This window comes from Dreissena polymorpha, chromosome 5 (genome assembly GCF_020536995.1).
Source record: "Dreissena polymorpha isolate Duluth1 chromosome 5, UMN_Dpol_1.0, whole genome shotgun sequence".
In the NCBI taxonomy this organism is placed as follows: Eukaryota; Metazoa; Mollusca; class Bivalvia; order Myida; family Dreissenidae; genus Dreissena; species Dreissena polymorpha.
The window spans coordinates 103555433-103567960 of NC_068359.1; positions in this window are offsets into that span (position 1 = coordinate 103555433).

Genomic DNA, 12528 nt, shown 5'->3' on the forward strand with positions numbered 1-12528 from the left:
TTTAAAGAGATGAAGAGGAAGATTCATAAGTAAGGCTAGGTTTCTTTAACTGAAGTGTTAATCGGATGTCAAGCTTCTCATTAATACTCTGGACAAGCAGTATCAAGTGTTGACAAGAGCACTACCAACAGGTACAGGACGCTGGAATACAAGTGCTTGACACAGACTAAGTTTCAAATCCGACAAGATGTGTTTGTAAAACACAATGTCCCCCTATATGACGTTTTGGCCACATATATTTGACCTCTGACCTTGAAGGATGACCTTGACCTTGACCTTTCACCACTCAAAATATGCAGCTTCATGAGATACACATGCATGCCAAAAATGAAGTTGCTATCTTCAATATAGCAAAAGTTATTGCAAAATGTTAAAGTTGGAGCAGACAGACCAACAGACAGACCAACAGACAGGGCAAAAACAATATGTCCCCCACTACTATAGTGGGGGACATAAAAAGAGGAATAGTTTCCTCATGTCAATAGAAGAAGGTCATCACATAATCATTCTACAAGAGTGTTGAATTTCAAGTTGAAAGCTTTTAATGATTGAGAAATTTAAGTCGGAAAAGGGGAATAACTCTTACAAAATGGTGAATAGTTGTCTTCTGTTGTCAGTAGATGAAGGTGTTGATATTCTACAAGTGCATAGACTTCGAAGTTGAAAGCTTCGATAGTGTTTGAGAAATTGTAAGTCGGTAATAACAAGGGCTGTTTGTAAAACATGCAAGCCCCCCATATGGGCTGTCCGTTGTAGTGGCAGCCATTGTGTGAATACGTTTTTTGTCACTGTGACCTTGACCTTTGACCTAGTGACCTGAAAATCAATAGGTGTTATCTGCGAGTCATGATCAATGTACCTATGAAGTGTCATGATCCTAGGCAAAAGCGTTCTTGATTTATCATCCGGAAACAATTTTACTGTTTCGGGTCACCGTGACCTTGAACTTTGACCTAGTGACCTGAAAATCAATATGGGTCATCTGCGAGTCATGATCAATGTACCTATGAAGTATTATGATCCTAGGCGTAAGTGTTCTCGAGTTATCATCCAGAAACCATTTTTACTAATTCGGGTCACTGTGACCTTGACCTCTGTCCTAGTGACCTGAAAATCAATAGGGGTCATCTGCAAGTCATGATCAATCTACCTATCAAGTTTCATGATCCTAGGCCTAAGCGTTCTTGAATTATCATCCGGAAACAATTTTACTATTTCGGGTCACCGTGACCTTGGCCTTTGACCTAGTGACCTCAAAATCAATAGGGGTCATCTGCGAGTCATGATCAATCTATCTATCAAGTTTCATGATCCTAGGCCCAAACGTTCTTGAGTTATCATCCGGAAACCAGCTGGTGGACGGACCGACCGACAGACCGACCGACCGACATGTGCAAAGCAATATACCCCCTCTTCTTCGAAGGGGGGCATAATAAATGAACAAGTACGTAGATCAATTTAATGAACAGAATGTATCAACAACCTGTAGGACATGGAAAGTTATTGTTTTTAACATCAAAGCGTAATATAATTTTCATAATTTAGTATTAACAAATAATCTAGCGCTACAAAATGATTTTAAAATGTTAGAAACAAGAAAAGTGGCATGTATTTCTCCTCCTTTTGTATGAATATTAACATATGTACTCTAAATGTAAAAGGGCTAAATAACAAAGACAAACACACTTAAATTTTCAAATGGTTAGACGAAAAAAAGTCTTTTACAGGAAAATCACTTCACACGTACCTTCGCACAAACATTGAAAAGTGCATGGGACGGAGATATTTATCTTAGCGGACAACATACAAATAAACAAGGCAACACTTTACTGATCAAAAGTAATAGATATAACAAGCAAATTCGTTGAATTGATATCCCCCGCCAATATGCTGCTGGACACAAAAGTGTTATATTTGACACTCAAAAAAGCATTTTTTTTCAAGATTAAAAGGGCTATAACTCCATTATTAACAGATAATTTACAATGCCATTTGGCGTGCATTATTATCTTATCAATATCTATACTCATTCAAAGTTTCAATGAAATCCGCCAAAGCACTTTCAAGATATGGCTGCCAACACGCAAACAAATGCATTTTTTCAAGATACAAAGGGCCATAACTCCGTTATTAACATATGGTGCACAATGCCATTTGGCGTGCATCATCCTCTTATCCATATATATACTCATACCAAGTTTCAATGAAAACCGCCAAAGCACTTACAAGATATGGCTCCGGACACAAAGTACCTATAGTAAAAAGCATTTTTTCAAGATACAAAGGGCCATTACTCTGTTTTTAACAGATAGATGGTATACAAAGCTATTTGGCGTGCATCATCCTCTTATGCATATATACACTCATACCAAGTTTCAATTAAATCCGCCGAAGCACTTCCAAGATATGGCTCTGGACACAAAAGTGCCTATAATAAAAAGCATTTTTTTTCAAGATACAAAGGGCCATAACTCTGTTTTTAACAGATGGTGTACGATGCCATTTGGCGTGCATCATCCTGTTATGCATATATATACACCCAAGTTTCATTGAAATCCGCCAAAGCACTTCCAAGATATGGCTCCGGACACAAAAGTGCCTATAGTAAAAAGCATTTTTTCAAGATACAAACGGCCATAACTCTGTTTTTAACAGATGGTGTACAATGCCATTTGGCGTGCATCATCCTCTTATGCATATATATACTCATACAAAGTTTCAATGATCTCCGCCAAAGCACTTTTAAGATATGGCTCCGGACACAAAAGTGCCGGACGGACAGCTGGACGGACGGACAACGCCAAAACAATATCCCTCCGCCTCTGGCGGGGGATAATAATACACGAAACACAATTAACATTAATAAATGTTTACGGCCTGAATATAGATGAATCCAAATTTTATGAAACATTACATTCCAATAAAATAAATAACAAAGATAAAAACATTTTAGTTGGAGGTGATTTCAATAGTGTTCTTTATGCATAATAAGAGATAAAAATAATGGAAATCTTTATACTCACTCCAAAAATAGGAACATTTTGAATAACATAGTTGAAAACTACAATTTGATGGCATAATACTTCGTGCACGGGCACAGCATGTTGAACACAATGAAAACAATACGAAATACTTTGCAAACAATGAAAAACTTATAAAACGAACAAAAAAATATACAGAAACTAGTAGTTGATGGCAAAGACATTACAAATAGAAGTCAAATACTAGAAGAACGCATATTTTTTAAACGATCTATAAACAAAAATGTAGAAAATAACACCCTCTTAAGAAATACACATCATGCTTTAATTGAAGAGGAACACACAATAATTTGATGTGCCTGCACTTCCAGCTTGTTAAGTGAACAATCAATCGTGTCACATGTTATCTCACATGATGACTCGAATAAACAGCCTCAGACAATGAACAGGAGCAAAATTTAAGTGTACAATTTCGAGTATTGAAAGTCTCATTCTTTAATCAACCATAATCTAATCTAGGAGTAAAAGTGCACTTTTGCCTTCCATAGATAAACTTTCAAAAGGACTTTTCGGCACTATAACAATGGATCAGGTCAATTTCCTTGCTGATCACATGAATAAACTTACCATTTATAAGAATGGACAACTGTATGTCAGGTATTAAATATAACATGCTACCAAACAAATTTATTGACTGCGGATTGCAACCATCATCCTGAAATATGCACCAAGTCATTGATTATGTTACAAGTATTCTTATGGATCAAATAAGAGAAACCAGTAGCATACATGATGAATTAGAAGAATTTAAGTTAGGAGTTCCAGATTTAATCAATGGAAAGACATGTACTCAATGAATGACTTTCTGTTTGAAGAAATGAATCAAGCTTGTTTGTAACTTTAAAACTTCTTATTTTATAACTGAAAGATCCTTTGCATTTATACAAGGTCGAGTCTTTTCCTGTACCTATAAATGCTACATCTCATGATCTGTAGATGAAACTCAAATATTAAATCTCCCAGCTTTCTTATTGATAACTAATGAGTGGCTAGACCCAATTAAACTGAATGTGTAGGGTCCAGCCTCAAGTATTGTAAAAATAATTTTGCCTAATTACTTCTTCATGTTGTATATTGGCAATCTTTGCAAATGACAAAATCAGGCAATTATATGCGTAATTTCAGGTATGTTAAAAATGCTATTATACCTACAGCAAACACAACTATATTTAAAACACTATGAATACATGTATACATATCCAGGTGACATCAAATTAACAAAACCAAATTAATTTTTTTTCCCATTAAAAGTTTTTAAGACTTGTTAATTGAAAAAGAACCGGGGCTGTTTGTTAAACATGCCTGCCCCCCATATGGGTTGTCAGTTGTAGTGGCAGCCATTGTGTAATTACGTTTTTTTGTCACTGTTGCGGTAGTGGAGGTGGTTATGGTTTCATGATACCAGGCGTAAGCCTTCTTGAGTTATCATCCGGAAACTATTTTCCTATTTCCAGCCAACCATTTTACTGCCTTATTTCACTGTGACCTTTGACCTAGTGACCTGAAAATCAATAAGAGTCATCTGCCAGTCATGATCAATGCCCCTATGAAGTTTCATGATCCCAGGCGTAAGCGTTCTTGAGTTATCATCCGGAAACCATTTTCCTATTTCCAGTCAACCATTTTACTGTTTCAGGTCACTGTGACCTTGACCTTTGACCTATTGACCTGAAAATCAGTAGGGGTCATCTGCTGGTCATGACCAATGTCCCTATTAAGTTTCATGATCTTATGCGTAAGCATTCTTGAGCTATCATCCGGAAACCATTTTACTGTTCCGAGTCACTGTGACCTTGACCTTTGACCTAGTGACCTGAAAATCAATCTGAAGGGTCATCTGCCAGTCATGATCAATGTACCTATGAAGTTTCATAATCCTAAGCGTAAGCATTATTGGGTTATCATCCTGAAACCATTTTACTGTTTCGTGTCACTGTGACATTGACCTTTGTCCTAGTGACCTGAAAATCAATAGGATTCATCTGCTAGTCATGATCAATGTTCCAATGAAGTTTCATGATCATAGGCCTAAGCATTCTTGACTTATCATCCGGAAACCATTTTACTATTTGGAGTCACTGTGACCTTGACCTTTAACCAAGTGACCTGAAAATCAATAGGGGTCATCTGCCAGTCATGATCAATGTACCTGTGAAGTTTCATGATCCTAGATCTAAGCGTTCTTGAGTTATCATCCGGAAACCATCTGGTGGACGGACCGACCGACATGTGCAAAACAATATACCCCCTCTTCTTCGAAGGGGGGCATACAAATTAACAAACAAGTGATGTCATCATCCTTCGAAAACGAGAAAAATTGCCACATCTAGTCACGAGTCTTTTTTTAAATAAATTGTCAAACAAGAGCTGTCACCATAGAATGACATATGCCCCATATAAACGGTTTGATAGAAGTTATAGCATTTTTCGAAACCTAAACGCAGATTGCGAAACCTAAACACGGACCCTAAGTTCAAGGTCAAGGGCACAGGGGTCAAAATGTTTGTGCGTATGGAAAGGCATTGTCTATATAAACATGCACACCAAATATGAAGGTTATATCTCAAGGGACATAGAAGTAATGAGCATTTTTCGAAACCTAAACGCAGATTTTGAAACCTTAAGGCAGACCATAAGTTCAAGGTCAAGGTCACAGGGGTCAAAATGTGTGCGTGTATGGAAAGGCCTTGCCCATATACACATGCATACGAAATATGAAGGCTTTATCTCAAGGGACATAGAAGTTATGAGCATTTTTCGAAACCTCAACGCAAAGTGTGACGGAAAGACGGACAGTCCGATCAAAAAGGGGCATACAAAACATAGCAAAAGGATATTACAATCTTCGAACATAGAAATCATCTACAATGTATGCTTGAAAGAAAAATAAAGAAAACAAGAGCGTCAGAGGACAGCGCGCTTGACTATTCGAGTGCTTGACAGTATAACATAAGCCATCATGGGGAAATTAATCAAATTAATCAATAAGGTCAAGGTTATTGTTCGGGTATATTTTCAACAATCTATTGAGCATTTGTAAAGACATAAAACAAACTAATAAGATTTTTTTTATTCAAGTTTGATAGCAATAGCTTGGGTGGGATGTTTGGATGGTCCTTCAAAAATAAAGTAAATAAACATTTGTTTCTTTTTTAAACCAGGTTTCAAAGAAAAGAAAAAAAATGGGTTGGGTAGGGGGAGGGTTGAGCGGGGGTATAATGTGGGGCGTGGTCATTTATTAGAAAGTCTTTCAAAAATATAAAAGGAAAACAAAATGTATTTATTTTTTTTTTTTTGGGGGGGGGGGGGGGGGGCTGCAGGGATTCTGAGTTGGGCTTGGGGTATTGTTTTGTTTGGGTGGAGTCCATTGTGGTATTCAGGTAAGTGTCCTGATAAAATCTTATCATACATTAAGAAGTTATGGAAATGTAACTAAAATTTATTTTTATGTGACCTTGAGAGTCAAGGCATTCAAGGTTGAGGTACAATTTAACTTGCCAGGTACAGTACCCTCATGGTATAGAAAATATTTGAAGTTTGAAAGCAATAGCTTTGATACTTTAGAAGTCAAGTAGATCTGAACACAAAATTTAAGAACATATTCAGTTACTTAGACAAAAAAGGGCCATAATTCTTACACAATGCTTGATACAGTTGTCTGCTCTTGTTTATAGATTGGGGTCATGTTGGTAAAACAGTTTGCAAAATATGAAAGCAATATGTCAAAGGATATTGAAAATATTTGAGGTGGTACACAAACTTTAACATAGATTTATCAATAATATTCATATTCTAGATGGAGAAGGGCCATAATTTTACAAAATACTTCATACAGTTGTCTGTTATTGTTTATAGATTGGGGTCATGTTGTTAAGAATTTTGCACAATATGAAAGCAATAGGTCAAGGGACATTGGAAATATTTGCGGTGGTAAGCAAACTTTAACATAGATTTAACAATAATATGCATATTCTAAGTGAAAAAAGGGCCATAATTTTTACAAAATGGTTGATACAGTTGTCTGCTGTTGTTTAAAGGTTGGGGTCATGTTGGTAAAGAAGTATGCAAAATATTAAAGCAATATGTCAAGGGACATAGGAAATATTTGGGGTTGTTCGCAAACTTTAACATTAATAATATGCATATTCGAAGTGAATAAAGGGCCATAATTCATACAAAATGCTTGATTCAATTGTCTGCTCTTCTTTAGGGTTTGGGTCATGTTGGTAAAAAAGTATGCACAATATTAAAGCAATATGTCAATGGACATAAGAAATATTTTGGGTGGTACGCAAACTTTAACATTAATAGTATGCATATTCTAAGTGTACAAAGGGCCATAATTCTACAAAATGCTTGATACAGTTATCTGTTCTTGTTTAAAGGTTGGGGTCATGTTGGTAAAGAAGTATGCAAAATATTTACCCCCTAAGCAATATGTCAAGGCACATAGGAAATATTTGGGTTGGTACGCAAACTTTAACATTTGTACGCTCACGCCGACGCCGGGGTGAGTAGGATAGCTCCACTATATATATTTCATATATAATAGGCTTTATAATAATAAGCTAAAAATGGGGGTCACCAGTGAAAACGAAAAGTTCCCGCTTTACAATCAAGGTTACCCCCCTTTTCCAGAAACGCCATACTGAATTTGAGATTTTTATATGTGAGCATTAAGATGAGCTGAATGTTCAAAAATTATTATAAATAGATAAAAAAAGAGAGGAAAAGCCTATAATAAACCCATAAACATATAAACATACATACATCTCATATATCATGTGTGAGATGGAACCTACTCAGTGCAGTAAGATTTGCTAACCTTGTTTGAAATTGCACGTAAAATGCGTTCTTCTATAAATAAGACTTGAAAATGTTACAGGGAAATAAGAACATTAATAATTAAGTAACAAGGTACATATAATCATTCAATCAAACACGTTTAAAGGAAAAAAGATTTATCAATGTATCAATGACTAGTGATACTAGTGATATTAAACATTAAACTTAGTATGACAAACAAAACAAATACACGATTGTCATGGTAGTTCTTTGAAGAACTTCGACAGGTTGGAATAAGTGTCTCCAAAAGACGCTTGGCATTGGTGACCCTGGGCTGACCGTCAAAGTTATTCATTATAAAAATGTTCTTGAGACCATCGCGTTCAAAGATCATTTTAAGATGCATAAGGTTGAGTCCAGAGCCAGCTATAATATTTATGTTGTTGCAGCATTGAACACATGACTGTAAACAAGAACACTCAGTGACTGCAAGTTCCTAGCTTTTTTAGGGGTTGAATTTGAGTCCATAATCTGTCTGGTTTCATTTTCCTCCTGCACAGGTAATCAGCATACAGTATATCACTGAAATGTTGAAGTTGATATTTGACTAGTACATGTACTTATATTCAGACAGGTTCATAAGATCATCAATAAGTTTCAGTCGAACAAAATTATGCACAATTGCAAATTGTGTATGAATAATTTTAACCATGTGTATTTATTAAAATAAAAATATTTGGTCTTTTCTTATTAATTTGGCTTCAATAAGCCTTCTCAAAGTTATTTCTATAAATTGACAACATTTTCTTCAAGTTATTTAACAAAATAATTACATACCGATGTCAAATGAACAAGCACTTGTATAGGAGTAAGAACTGATATTAGTGTTTCATGAGAAGTGTGAAATGATCCATTATGATATGCGTCATCGTTTTTATTTATTCAAACATTAACGACATAGCATGTCATTACTAGTATTTTATATGATAAACCCCTTAAAACTGGATTAATAAGTAAGTGTAAACACCACATATCCAGTAGGGATAATACATGTATTTGGTATTAACATTTGGATGAAGAATGTATATATACCAAATGTTAATGTTAATACCAAATACATGTATTATCCCTACTGGATATGAAACTGACTATTAACGTAACATTTTATTTATTACTTAAAACATTGGTTCTACATTAACAATCACATAAATCAGAGAAATATCTACTTCGTTTCCATCTTATAAGCCTGTCTGCTATAAAGGAGATAGTTGAAACTTGATGAATGAACGTCCTTCCCGCATGTATTTCCATTTTCTTTAAGTTTAATTGATCATTGGAACATACAGTGTTGACAAAAAGTAATTAACCGTTCCTGGACCACCAATGTTGTTGATCATTGCTGAAAAGATAATAAATATGCAGCATTTTAATTTGAATAACCATAATACATAATTTAGGTGATCACACAAAAAGTATATCATTTTCAGAATAGTAATTTTTGTATTTGGGACATAATATACTTTTTTGTTGTTTGTTTGAGGAAAACATCAATACTCGGTCATAAAATTCAAATATGCTGTCCTTGATTTCCATGCATTTACAACACAACTTTTTCCTTACATGGCACATTTCGGTATCGGGTCCGTTCGCCCTAGTTACACGTTCGCCCTGGGTCCGTTCGCCCTGGGTTCGTTCGCCCTATATTATCATTTCCATATCGGGGTATGAACACAATGTACACAAAATAAAGTGCATCATTTATAATTTTATATATAAGCTGTATATATTAAATTTATAAATTATTTGTACATTAATATGTGTATTATAATCATTAAGATTATGAGATTTTGAGTGTAACTTATTGCGTTGTTTATGGTTCTTTCATTTAGCAATATATAACCACCGTTTGTCGGATTATCTATATTCTTGTAATCTTGTTGATCCCTGCATAGGCAAATAAATTCAAAATTCATATAAACATCATTAAATCTCAATAAAAAACATCATCAATATTCAATTTACTAAACTGATCAATTTCCAATAATTCTCGCGTGTATTGCGCTGTGTGAAGTAGCAACTGGCCTTTATTGATCGTTGTCGATTAATTAAGAGATTAAAGAGATAATGGTCTGTGTTAATTGATTGATTGAGTGTCGTTTTAACCTAATTTAGTTAACATTGAGAACAATTACTAAATCATATAGAAATTAGTTATGTAGAATATGATTATTAAGTTGAAACTATTATCCTAAAGCGTATACTAAATATTGATGCATGCATAAATCATGTTTGTAAAACAGAACTGTTATTATTATTTTTTTTAGAAATTATCTTTAAGGTAGCGCACCTCTAATGATTTCCCGCGATTTCTTCGAAGGTTGAAGAGCCTACTATTAGGTGCCGTAGCCTAGTGGACTAGAAATCTTTTGGGATATTCCCGCGCAGGTTCGAATCCTGCCGACGACGTATACTTTTTTGCGACGCGTTTTATTTATTTTCTAACGTAATTTGATTTAATATGGCATATAAGCTATATTTATTGTTAAATATGTTGCAATTTTTATGCACATTCTTCAATTATTAAAATTTAAACAACGTTATGGCGAAATTGGGTGATTTACTGTTGAAAATACGAACCATGCATGTTGCATTTTTATTTTTATTTAAAAAAGTAAACGGTAAATCTGTCTAGTTTAAAATATGACTTAAATGATACTATTTTGAATTTTATGACACTTTGTTTTTAACCGACCCAATTTTTACTTGGCTGAAATCACTTACATTTCATGGCGCTCTTCCATAGATAAAAATTTGTAAAAAATAAATGTCTGTAAAAGAATACTTATTTCACCTTGTTTAAACTTTAAACACCTTTACAGCATCTGTACACACCAACTGCATGCCCATATTTGGAAATTTGAATGAATTATGGAACTTGTATATACCCCAGGGGTGAAAATAAACTGGACAAAAGCCGAGCGTGGGGGTGGTTTTGAAAAAATCGGTATATTTTTTTAAAAAGCATGGAAAGCCTACCTACAAATTTGCATGTAGTTCAGTGAAATGATGCTGATTAAGAAAATAATTAATTAGATTATATTTGGATATGTGCCCATTAGAGGTGCGCTACCTTAATATGATTATTAGCGTATGATTAAGTAAATAAACATAAATTATGTAAATGAAACAGAGCTGTATATTTTAAATTGTGTAGAAATTGGCCTCAAAGAAAATGTTCAATTATAATAAATACATTAAGGTATAAGATTATTATTATTTAATTATATAAATATTTAAATGGTAAGCAGCGCAACTTAAAGGCCAATTTCGTAAATTATGTAAACGGTCTCCAAACGGAGAGATAAAATGTCAACTTATATTATAACCTTAGTCGATTTCGTCCGCCTTTTCAATTAAAAAGACCATTTATTGTATAAGAAAACCAAAAAGACCAATATATATGATAAATGACGTCTTCGGTGATAGGTTTCTCTTCCGCAATGAGGCCTATCATCAGGCCCGACGGAATGATGGTTTGCATTTCATATGCACACAGTGTGAGGAAAGAAACTGGCCAGAAATCACCGACACCGATGCGGATGAAGATGAAAGAGCACTCACCAACACTGACCAACAATCGACGGGCAACTCAATTTACGAGAACGCTTCATTAATGATTATGAATTTCATAAAATGTGCTTAACTATATTATACTCGATTGCCATGTAAGATAATACACATATTTCCAAAATGCTAACAAGAGTTCCACATTCTGGCGGTGTAGCGTGCGAAGTAAAAAAATGCGTTGTCACGCGACAGTCCTACAGAAAGGCAGTGACTTCCGTCTATGCTCCAATGCGCACGTGCACCCAGCTGACCCGAAGCTTCTTCTTCGAGCGAAGTCTTCCACCATTGTAAGTTATTGTAAATGAAACGTAATGTTTTAACATATTTAAATTATTCACTAAAACATGGGACGACAATTTCATCTTTTATGGAATTTTTCGTTTAAATGATGTCTCCAGTTAAGTTAAGGCGGAAAGTGCAGTCCCTGATTAGCCCGTGCGAACTGCACATGCTAATCTGGGACGACACTTTACGCACATGCATAATTCCCAGTAAAGCATTATCGTATTTATGTTTTGTTATAGGTCAAACAGCGTATCAAGGAACAGCCTCATGCCTGGGCAATAAAGGTGTAACATTAAGTTTTCATTAATTAATATAATAAACAATTAGAGAAAATTACTGGCCTTTGACGGCTTTGAGACAAACACGCTTACACGTTAAAGAGCGCCGTCTTGATTTTTCACACATGTTGGCAAGTTTGTAGCTTAAGTTGTTATTTATATATTAAAATGTTTAAAAGATAACAAATTTCGTTATATTTATTGCTTACCTGCTTTGATAATAAAATTTAGAGCGAACGGACCCAGGGTGAACAGGATTTAGGGCGAACAGAAATTAGGGCGAACGGACCCGGATTCCACATTTTCTTTTTCAAAATGAAAGCAAAAATGGGCCTGATTATGTGGTAAAAATCACTGACAGGGTGCATTTTTCCTACAAAATCTACTTTACTCCAATTATGAATAATGAAACTGTTATACTTGAAAAAAAACCAAAATCTATGTACCTTCCTGTTCCGAGCTTTTACTTTGTGTTGATAGCAAAAAAAGGCATTCCTTTCTTGAAAAGTTGA